Source organism: Microtus ochrogaster, unplaced genomic scaffold (assembly GCF_000317375.1).
Source record: "Microtus ochrogaster isolate Prairie Vole_2 unplaced genomic scaffold, MicOch1.0 UNK54, whole genome shotgun sequence".
NCBI classification, from domain to species: domain Eukaryota; kingdom Metazoa; phylum Chordata; class Mammalia; order Rodentia; family Cricetidae; genus Microtus; species Microtus ochrogaster.
The window spans coordinates 400,282-412,161 of record NW_004949152.1 but is presented as its reverse complement, the minus strand read 5'-3'; positions in this window follow the sequence as shown (position 1 = coordinate 412,161).

Genomic DNA, 11,880 nt, shown 5'->3' with positions numbered 1-11,880 from the left:
CTGTCTGTCTGTCTGTCTCTCTCTCTCTCTCCATCTCTCCTTCTTTCCCTCCCCCCATCTGCCTCTCCCTCTCTCCCCCTCTTTCTCTCTCTGCTGTCTGTCTGTCTCTCCCTCTCTCTCTTTCCTTCTCCCTCTCTCCCCAATCGCCTTCCCTCCCCGATCACCATAGTCTGCTTTACCACAGGCCCAGAAGCAATAAAGCAAGTGATCATGGCTAGAAATAAACTTTTCTTTCTATTTTTTTGTCTCGAGTGTTTTTCCACAACAATAGAAATCTAATGTGCTTGGGGAAATGAAGAAACTAAAGAGAAAGACGAAAGAAAGCCCCTTCGTTTGAACAGGGTATTACATCAGGCCACCAAAGGAGCCAGGGCTCCCTAAGCCCCCCAAGCCCCACTGGACTCCGGGCAGAACAGCCTGGTTTAAGAAGCCTCACAGTCTACGTGGCATTTTGCCTTTGGCATGCTCATCCTTCTCCCTTCTAACCACCCCGAGCTGGAACCACACACCGTCTACAAGGATGTGGGTGGATAACTGGGTGAACCAGGGGACCATAGCTAGAGTGGACCATGAGAAACAGATACATGATCTTCACAGTGGGCAACGAGAGCCATGGGAATGCCAAGGGAGTGGAGGGAGGACGGAATGAGTATGGTAGCTGGTGACCAGTTCTCTCCAACGTGTCCGCAAAGTTCCAGGCCAGGTCTTCACCCTGAGTCAGTCCTAGCCCTCAGCATCTGTCTGGCCCGGGCAGTCTTCCTCTTTCCTGCCGCTCTTTTAGGAGCAAACACCTTATAAAGAAACCTGATCACACCTGCGCAACCACCTTCTGTGGCTCCCTATTGCCCACAGACCAAACGGGTGTGACAGAGACAGCATGGAGCAACAGGGGTTGGGAAAATCTGTGGCAAACTTCTGCCTGTTCCTGCTGCCCCGGGCTTCCGTGTTTCAGATGTGCCAATGGCTTTGAAAGCAGAAGGTGGGGAGATGTCTTTCTGGGTGGTGTGCCACTTTGTGGATTTGGCAATAGTCCTCAGCCTCCAGTGTGTCTCTCTCCCTAGCCGGCATGTGCCTGGGGGAAAGAGATGCCCAGTAGGATGGGCAGGGGCTCTAACCGGGTCCTACAGCTGAGCCTATCCTATCATCATGCCCCACCCCATCCTCCACTCAAAGGTCCTCTGTTCAAGGCTGATCATGTTGTAAAACTTATACACTTCTGTGTGAGCTTGCAAGGCTTTTCTGCTCCTGCATCTTTTTGCCCATGAAGGATGGGGGTAGAAGAACAGGGCCAGGCATGGCCCCCTGGGATCCTGAATCAAGGCACCCAGTGGCTCAGAAATGAGGCCTGCCTTGGCCTTGATCTCTTTTGTGCCCGTGTTTGACTATGTTGGGGAAGCTGGGCATTGCCTACAAGGGAGCCATAGAATCCCCAGATCTCCCTCGTATTCCACCCCAGTCTCTCCAGCGCTCTGCAAAGGAGGATCCGACAGTGAAGGGAGGAGGTCTTGGCCAAGGTCATGTGGGATGGTACGCTAACAAAGTAGGGGAGAAAGGGAACCCTGAAACTGGATGAGGTGGGATCCATGGAGAGGTTTGGTTGAAAGGCAGGATGTAGGGTGTTTGGGCATCTGTCTTGGCTACCCATATGGAGGGCAAAGCCAGCTGTGCCAATATTTCTAACTAAAGGGAGTGAGGTGATAGACAGAGGTCCTGGGCACCAGGAGCCTGGGCCAGAAGGCCATGTAGCTGCTGGATGGCTGCTGCGTACAAAAAAGAGAACCTACTGGATTCTCAGAAAAAAAAAAAACAGCCAGGCAATGGTGGAGATACATAGAGAAACCTTGTCTCAAAAAACAAAAACAAAACAAACAAACAGCTAAACAAGAAGAAAGAAAGAAAAAAGAAAAAGCAGAGCTGGATCTTGTCACTAGAAGGATTGTGGTCACCAGCTGGCTGTTGAGGCAGTGACTGGCTCCTGACATTTTTTAGTGGCAATGGGGATCTGCAAAACTTGGATTCCTGCACCTCAGCCTTGGCTCCGGGCCCCCTAAGGCATGACTGCAGAGATAGTCCATTTCTCCTCCTAAGGAGAACAGGAGGCTCATCTGTGTTTGTGCCTTGTAGCCCTCAAGTCCGGGATCCAAGCCTGGGGAATAAGCAGAGAGAGCCTCCATCAGTGCTCCCTCACTGTGTGAAGTTCACTCACTTGTCAATGCTCTCTCACTGTGTCAGTGCTCCCTCACTGTGTCAGTGCTCCCTCACTGTGTCAGTGCTCTCTCACTGTGTCAGTGCTCTCTCACTGTGTCAGTGTTCACTGTGTCCGTGCTCTCTCACTGTGTCAGTGTTCACTGTGTCAGTGCTCACTGTGTGAGTGCTCTCTCACTGTGTGAGTGCTCTCTCACTGTGTCCATGCTCTCTCACTGTGTCCGTGCTCTCTCACTGTGTCCGTGCTCTCTCACTGTGTCCGTGCTCACTGTGTCAGTGCTCTCTCACTGTGTCAGTGCTCTCTCACTGTGTCAGTGCTCACTATGTCAGTGCTCTCTCTCTGCAACCTTGAGTGAGCGTCTTAACTTCTCTGGGTCCAGGTTTCCTCACGCATAGAGGAGATCTTGTTATAATAATACATCCTCAGGACTTTTTCAGGACCAATGAACCAGTGCACTGAAGTGCTTTGGGTGGGAGCTGCCAACACAGTAACAGCTGCAAGCCGCGACCACTGTAAGTGTGGCATGTTGCTTTTGCCTCTGATTGGCAGGTCAGTACACACTTCATCTTCACCCCAGCCAGGATAAATATGACAGCTATATCCCTTCCTTGAAAAAAAACAAAAGCAAAACAAAACAACAACAACAAAAAAGGTCAGGGGGAAGCAGGTGCCTACAAACTCTGCAAGTGTGTGTAAAGAGAAACATCTCCAGAAGTCTTTAAAGCCATGCTTCTCAAACACAAACTTTCCCAAGGTTAAGTGCTGTGGGAATTGAGTTTAGAAAACAGGTTTAGTGGTTGAATCTCCCACACCTCGCATTCTGAATTTGTACACTAATTCGTATCAGCTGGCATGTTAAAGAATCTACTCAGGTGATTCTGAGGCTGAAGACAACTGGGTGTGATTGTTCATAATCTTCGCTAGGGGGCGCCAAAGCCCAATGAATGTACCCTTCCTGGCTCTCTGAGCCCCGAGGCTGCTTTTTCAACAGCCGCGCCACCAGATGGCGACACCGGTCTGCTCGAGAACAGCCAGCCTTGAGAATCAGAGCTTCTCAGCTCAGGTGCTTGAAGCCTCTGAAGGTAAAATGAGGCACATCCAGCTTCATCCTTACCAGAACCCAAATGGCAGCGACTAGCCCCTTGTTACCCAGACACAAGCCTATACCCGGTAAGTGCTTGAACACTTTCATCTGTTGAACTAATGTATACACACACACACACACACACACACACACACACACGTGCACACACACATGCACACACACACGCACAAGCACACAGCGTGTTTGGGAAACCTGCAGAGAGCGTATTATTATAAAGAGAGTGATTGGTTTTTTTAGTGTCTGCTGCATGTATGCCAGGCAGTGTTAGATGTTTAGTAAGCACTAACTGCGTTACCACAGCCCTGTGTGGTGATTGCACACTTACAGGACAAATGAAGGAAGGTTATGCCACACAGTTAACAAGGCACCCTCTGTTTGTGAAGATGGTTGCTTCTGACTGGCTCTGAATCAGGGAGGTCTTCCCGGAGGTGTGCTTTGAGCTGACATTGAAAGTACAATAACCTTGGACTGACCTCTGGACCAGCGGGAGTCAGGAAGTGGAGATAGCGAGGGACAGAGAGGTGCAAAAGTGGGCAGAAGATAGTGGGGTGGGTGGGTGTGACTCTGCGTCAAAGTGTGCATTTGCAAGATAGGAGTGCGGTGCTAGCAGCAGCTGTGAGGGAAATAAGGGAAAAAACAGACTCTGCTTGCAGCATTGTGCATACTTAGCTGTGTGTCCCTGACCAAACCACTTAACTTCTCAGGGCTCTCTTCTTCTAATCATCTTCCAAGGGCTCACTGGGTGTACCAGGTGTCCTGTGTGACAGCGTTTACCACAGTGCTTGGCTCAAAACAAGCCACTGGTGGTGTAGGAGGGTCTTCTGTCTATGTATTACTTTCATTGGTTAAATAAAGAGACTGCCTTGGCCTAGTTGATAGGGCAAACTCAGGTAGGCAGGGAAGACAGAACAGAATTCTGGGAGGAAGAAAGCAGAGTCAGAGAGAGCCGCCCGCCATGGAGCTGCCAGATCAGACATGTTGAATCTTTCCTGGTAAGCCACGACCTCGTGGTGACATACAGATTATGAGAAATGGGTTGAATCAAGATGCGAGAGTTAGCCAATAAGAGGCTAGAGCTAATGCACCAGGCAGCAATTTAATTAACACAGATTTCCATGTGGTTATTTTGGGTGTACACTAGCCGGGCGGGAAGGAACAAGGAGCCAGCACCTCATACTGGCTATATCATACCTCATACTATACCCCTGGCAGGTCCTTCTCGGTACCTTAGTTTAGTTCCCCACCTTGTCACAGTGGCTGTGGAAGGTGAAAGTTCAGTGAGGACAAGGATGCTCCAGTGCAGATCCTGAGTCCATAGCCTTGAGTAGGTCAAGGGTCCTCAGCCCTAAGCAGGGGTATTGGCACCCTCCACCAGTCTGTCTTCCAGTGTCAAGCTATCAGACAGAGAGGCAGTACTGGGCCATATGGAGAAATCATCTTGTCTGACACACTGGTGTCCAGAGATGCCCCTGAAGCTGCATCCCCACTGGACCTTGTTCCAGGGCTTTCTTTACTGATGCCAGCTTAGAAACACACTACCCAAACATTCCCAAACCTTCCAGGACTCCCTCCTGTGGAAAATCTCTGTCCTCACCCTGCCCCAGGATCAGTGCTGGGGGACCCATGGCACTGTGGGTACCAGGACCATCACGGGCTGACTCTGGGATGGAGGATGGAGATGGAGATGCTCTGGGGAGAGGAATCAGGACGTAGAAGAGAGGAAACAGTACAAGAAAGGCTAGCTGCAAGGCTCAGCAAGGCCCATCCTTCCTGCAAGTTCTGCTCAGGGGTTCCTTAGTCCTGGGGCATCTCCCCTTTAAAAAGGCTTTCCACCAAGGGACATGGTGAACAAACCCCCTTCCTGTACTCCTCTGTCTTGGGAACTCCCTCTGAGAGCTGTGAAAGCCGAGCATTGGGGTTTCCTTCCAAGGTGGGGGCAGGGAGTTAGTGGGGTTCTGCTTGCTGACAAAGCTCAACCTGTCTGAAAGAATGAGGAGGAGCTCACTGCTTCATTAACCAGTCTCCCCACAACCTGAGCCTCCTGAGAGCAGCAGGGCCAGGGTTGCTTTCTCCCTCAACTTCTGGCTTCCTTGTGAGGACCTCATATCTCTTCTACCCCTGTAGTAGCAAAGCAGGAAGTTTTTGCCCCCAATGGAAGCAACTCACTAATCTTGATTACTGAAGACTTTTCGCCAGGGTGCTTTATGTACAAATGATGAAAAAGCTACTGAAGTCGTACTAAGTATTAAAAAAGCTCACAGAACTGGGAAATCTAAGACTATGTTGCTTTCAGATAAAGCTGGATCAAGGGTGTCAAAGTCTTTGACGTCATCTGCCCCTCCCCACTGACCTTAGAGCAGCTCCCCATATACAGCTACACACAAATTCAATGTGTTGGGGCATACTGGCACATGCCTGTAATCCCAATACTCACAAACTGAGGCCAGTCTGGCCTGCAGAGAACCAAAATGGAATGACCAAAATATAAATACATTGGGAATACAGCTCAGTGACTGAAGGTTTGCCCAGTGTGTGCAAGTGCCTAGGTTCAATCCCCAGGTGCCCTAGAAAATTAATAAAAGTTAATGAAGTAATTAAAAACTAAATGATTCATGGGCTCTTGTGTCTATTTAGCATGATGACCTAAAGGCCTCAGGGCGTCCTCTGACCTCAAGCCCTCCCTTGAGATGAAGTGGGGCTCCCATGGGTTAGTGTGTGTGCTGTTAACAGTGGATATAGGGCAGGTCCAGGCCCCAGCTCTTCAGCTGTGTATTTCCTCCTGAGCATCTCAGACAGAGGTCAGCCTAAGGCAGAAGCCGTGGGTCTGGTGATGGGAAGTAGGTGATGGGGTTGTGATGTAAGAGGAAGGGGACGAGGCAGGTGAGTGGGACAAAAGGCAGAAAGGTGGAGGTCGCAAGGACACAAACTGTTCTCATGTCCTTTCAGTCCAGACAGGCCCTCAGTCTACCTAGCTGGTTCAGTGTAGACGAAACTTGCCGGTCCTTTGCCTCCTTGACTTCCCTGAAGGAATCCTGCAGTCTCTGGGTACCAGATTCACCTTTCCATTTGCTCACGTTCAGAGAATTATTCATTTAAGCCGTTGTTGAGACAACAAGTATTTATTGAGCAACTACTGGGCATGAAACTGTCCTAGGTACTGGAGATGCCACTAACAGTCTAGCACCAAAGTCAACAAAGAACTAAGAAATGAAAACAGTAAGGGTATTTTGAGGGCTGGAGGCATGAGTGAGTAGGTAGGAGGGTAAGCATGCTAGCTGTGTGAACACAGACCTCAGTACCCTTATTTTAAAAAGCCAGGCATGTGTCTGTAACCCCAGTGCATTAGAGGGAGGAGACAAGAGAGTAACCGGGCTTTCCAGGCACCAGCCTAGCTCCAGGTTCTATGAGAGACTCTGACTCAAAGGAACAAGGCAGACTCTCCATCCCTACTCCACAGCTCCTGACTGCTTAAGACAAGACTCTAAGAATTACTGAAGGGTCTTGTAGCCACAGCAAGGAATTGAGGTTCTACTATGGAAGTGAGGTGAAGTCAGTGCAGGTTGTATAGAGCAGTCAAGACCCTCAGAATCACTGGGGGTTGGAAGGCTGGAGCTGGTTCCAATCTGCCTGGGACTCCCTGGCTCCTGTGAAGTCTTTACCACTGCCCCTTGAAGGGGCAGTATGTTCTGGGCCCTGGCTTAGGGACAGGGGTGGGTGACTAGGAGTGTGTCCCTTAGGTTGGAGATCAAGACATAGTGTGAAATAATTCTTTTGTACACAGTGAAGATGTGTCTTTGCCAAGGCACCTTTTGATTCGTTTAATAAAAGGCTAACTGGCCAATAGCGATGAAGGAAAAGGTTAGGTGGGAGAGACAAGCTAAGAGAATGCTGGGAAGGTCAGGGTAACAGCAGTTGCAGCCAGACATAGAGGAAGTAAGAGGTGAACATGCCATGCTGAAAAAAGGTACTACTACATGGTAGAGCATAGATAAGAAATATGGGTTAATTTAGGATGTAAGAGTTACTTAGTAACAATTAGTAACCACCCTGGCTATTGGTCAAGCATTTACAATTAATAAGTCTCTGTGTGGTTATTTGGGAGTTGGTAGTCTTGATGAAAAGATCCACCTACAAAGACAGTGAAAAACAGGGGAGAGCAAGAGGCTATCAGTGGCCTTGGCTTCCCAAAGTTTTTCAGGGGCCAGCCAAAGTCATCTAAATATATTTTGGCAAAGACAAAACAAAGCCAGTCAAAGGGACTTCTTGGCTTACTCACTAAGGTTTCGGCTGCTGCCTGGATATTTACAGAAGGCTGGACAGCTCAGTGGGGGCAGGGAAGGAGAAGTGGGAGGAGGTTGCCCTCTTTCCCTCAGTTTCCACTCTACTGCCATCTTTGTGTCTCTTCCGCTTCAAGGAAGCCATGGTCTTCTACTATCCTATGCCATGCCAAGGTCACTTACAACTGAAAGTCAGGTGGTGTAGCAGGGTCTTCTTTCTATGTGTTGCTTTCATTGGTCAAACAAAGAAACTGCCTTGACTTTTTGGTAGGGCAGAATTTAGATCGGTGGAGTAGACAGAACAGAATGCTGGGAGAAAGAAAGCAGAGTCAGACAGACGCCATGGCTCTCCTCTCTGAGATGGACGCTGGTTAGACTCATGCCTGTAAGCCACAGTCAAGTGGCCATACACATTAATGGAGACGGGTTAAACTAATATGAGAGAGTTAGCCAATAAGAGGATAGATATAATGGGCCAGGCAGTGTTTAAATGAATACAGTTTCCATGTAATTATTTCGGGTGTAAACTAGCCAGGCGGTCGGGTGCTGGGAACACAGCCTGCCCCACCTATTACTACAGAGTGGCGCCCAACGTTGTAACTAACTCCACATAAAACCTAAGAGGACTTAAAAAGGAATTCTAGACACAAACATAGAGTTTAACACAGCTTTTTGCTGTTTGCTAGGACGTGCTGTAGAGAGATTTCCCGATTCAGCAAAAGCAACAGAAAAAAAGCAGCACCATTTTAAAATGTGGCTTCCTGGGCCCTGTTGCTGGTGCAAACTCCGGCTATGGTGCATTTGTGGGCCTGGGTGTTTTTGTGTGCACTTGGGATCAGGAGGAAAGTAAAGAAAACCATGCCCATGGCTCAGCTCTTCTTGCCTGGGCAGATGGCGGAATCAGGCTTGGGCAGGTGGGAGAGCATGGCAGATTCCTGCCACCATACAGAGAGATGTTTCCAGGCTGCGCAGTGCTCTGCATGGCCAGTTGGGCTATAACTCAGATAGAAAGAGTTTATGTGCCGCACACTCAGTCTCATAGTTAAAGTGCCGAGTGTAGCTTCTACCTGGCTGCTCCAGAGCTAGCAGAAATCATACGTTCACCATTTTGAAAACAAAGAGAGGTGGAGCCAACATCTAGAACAGCCCGCCGCTCTGCAGCTCAGAGGTGCAACTGATTCAGAGTCACAAGTAGCTCCACCACTTTGGACTGGGCAGGGCAAGCCCGCAGTACCTGTTTTTGACCTAGGAATGTCACAGCTTGGATTTTTAAGTGCTTAGTGATTTAAAGGCGCAAAGCAAAAATGTTCCTGGACAGTAAAGAATTACAGACAATGCAATAGGACAGATTCAGACATAAAAGACCTCTAAATGGGTCATAGTGTTAGATAGACATACATATTCTTGGGAGAGAGAAGAAAAAGAAATAGAGAATAAAGTTAATGCCTTAAAAAGGGTAAAGTCTTTAAGGAGACAGAGTACAGATAGCTATAGATTAAAAGAAATAAAGAAAAATAAGCCACGTAAAAAATGGAAAATTCACAAAGAGCTACAGTCAGGTGCATCCAAAACAGAGACCAGCAAATGAATGTACCTGAATTATTGTATTATTGGCTGGATTTGACAGATTCTCTCTCTCTCTCTCTCTCTCTCTCTCTCTCTCTCTCTCTCTCTCTCTCTCGTGTGTGTGTGTGTGTGTGTGTGTGTGTGTGTGTGTGTGTGTGTTTGAGACAGGATTTCTCTGTAGCTTTGGAGCCTGTCCTGAACTAGCTCTTGTAGACTAGGCTGGCCTCAAACTCACAGAGATCCTCCTGCTTCTGCCTCCGGAGTGCTGGGATTAAAGGCTCGCACGCCACCACCACCACCTAGTTTTCAGCTGATTCTTAAAGCCCAGCTGAGTCTGCCTAGCCAAGGGGTATGAGCTCAGTCTCCATTCAGGTCTATGCCAGGCAGCCACTGTGGATCTGGGTCCCATCTGCTGAACCCCATCAGGATGAACCAAGGACCCAGTCCTGGGAAGACACAGGTGGCAGATGCCCACCCCTTGCAAACTTTAGGTAATTGCATTGTCCCTGTGAAGAAAGACCAGCTGTGCTGATGAACTGTATTTCTAGTTCTTTGTTTTCTGACTGTAACCAAACTTATCTCAAATTCCAGGAATAATGAGTGCCCCAAGCTTCCACCCCCTGACTGGAAGTGGCCTGCTTCTCTAAAGCAAGAACAATCATCTCCTAACAAGAAACAAATTGCCCCTAATATGATGCCCTGTAGCCAACAAGACCCAAAACCAGAGCTGAGATAGTCATCAACCAGACCATGACTGGACCAGGAATGCTTGGCTGTACACTCTTCTTTCGCTCTGTCTCCATATACACCAAAGTTTTAATAACACTCCAAAGCCGGGGATCGAAGTGATGGTTCCCGTTTCATCCCAATGTGGCTACATCAGATCATGTCACGTCCTTGCTTCTCCACCACTCCTTCCCTTCTGATTGATTGATTCCGGTCAGGTGCCTCTGGAGCCAAGGTCTCCTGGAAGCAATTCCTGTTTCCTCAGTGTCACAGACTCTGACCTAAAGGCATTGGCGTTCAGCACCTTGAACCGTGTTCCTAACAGAGTTCCTGAATGAGCAAGTGAATGAATGGATGAGTAAGTGAATGAATGAGATGCTTGTCATAGCCTGGCACCTGCCACGTGCAGCCTGGGTAGTTTCCTAGGTCTGTGGTGTTCTAGTTACATCTCTATTGCTGTTGAAGAGACACCATGTCTAAGGCCAGTTATGCCAAAGAAAATATTTAATTGGAGGCTTGCTTACAATTTCAGAGAGTCAGTCCATGACCACCATGGTGGGGAGCATGACAACAGGCAGGCCAACATGGTGCTGGAGCAGTAGCTTAGAGCTTACATCTTATTTATTTATTTATTTATTTATTTATTTATTTATTAAAGATTTCTGCCTCCTCCCCTCCACCGCCTCCCATTTCCCTCCTCCTCCCCCAATCAAGTCCCCCTCCCTCGTCAGCCCAAAGAACAATCAGGGTTCCCTGCCCTGTGGGAAGTCCAAGGACCACCCACCTCCATTCAGGTCTAGTAAGGTGAGCACCCAAACTGCCTAGGCTCCCACAAAGCCAGTAAGTGCAGTAGGATCAAAACCCAGTGCCATTGTTCTTGGCCATAAATAAAGAACATTGAGCCTATAATTCGTGATCCTAGAGAAGCTAAATAAGAAGGTGAACCCAAAGAAAAACATATAGGCATCCTCCTGAATATTAACCTTCATCAGGCAATGAAAGGAGACAGAGACAAAAGACCCACATTGGAGCACTGGACTGAAATCCCAAGGTCCAAATCAGGAGCAGAAGGAGAGAGAGCACGAGCAAGGAACTCAGGACTGAGAGGGGTGAACCCACACACTGAGACAATGGGGATGTTCTATCGGGAACTCACCAAGGCCAGCTGGTCTGGATCTGAAAAAGCCTGGGATAAAACCGGACTCGCTGAACATAGCGGACAATGAGGACTACTGAGAGCTTACATCTTATCCACAAGTTAAAAAGCAGAGAGAAGAGCAACTGTGGTGTAGGAGGTCCTTCTGTCTATGTGTTGCTTTCATTGGTTAATAAAAGAACTGCTCTGGGCCTATAGCAGAGCTGTAGGAGAACAGAGCTAGTCGGGGAAAACTAAGTGGCATGCTGGGAGAAAGGAGGCAGAGTCAGGGGAAACACCATGGATCCACCAGAGACAGGCGCTGGGAATTTCACCCCGTAAGCCACTGCCATGTGGCAATACACAGATGACTAGAAATGGGTTAAATTAAGATGTAGGAGTTAGCCAATAAGATGCTAGAGCTAGTGGGCCAAGCAGTGATTTAATGAATATAGTTTCTGTGTGGTTATTTCGGTTCTGATTGGCCAGGACAAACAAGCTGGCCCTCCTCCTACACAGCTGGGCCTAGCGTGGGCTTTTGAAACCTCTACCTCCCCCTTCAGCCTCCCCCACCAGCAACAGTGACACACCTTCTCCTACAAGGTCATACTTAATCCTCCTCAAAACAGTTCCACCAACTTGGGACAGAGCATTCGAATATATGAGCCTAGAGGGTGCCCCTCCCATTCCAACCAACACGTGTGTAACAACCCTCCATAGCTGACGCAGCTCTGGAGGTCATCTTCTCCCAGTTCTGGATGCCAAAGCCCTCTCAGGCACCTGCAGGGCCACGTGCTCCCCAGGAAGATCCCAGAGAAGAAGCCTTCCTAACCTCTTCCGGCAGCTAGTGGCCAACAAACTCGTG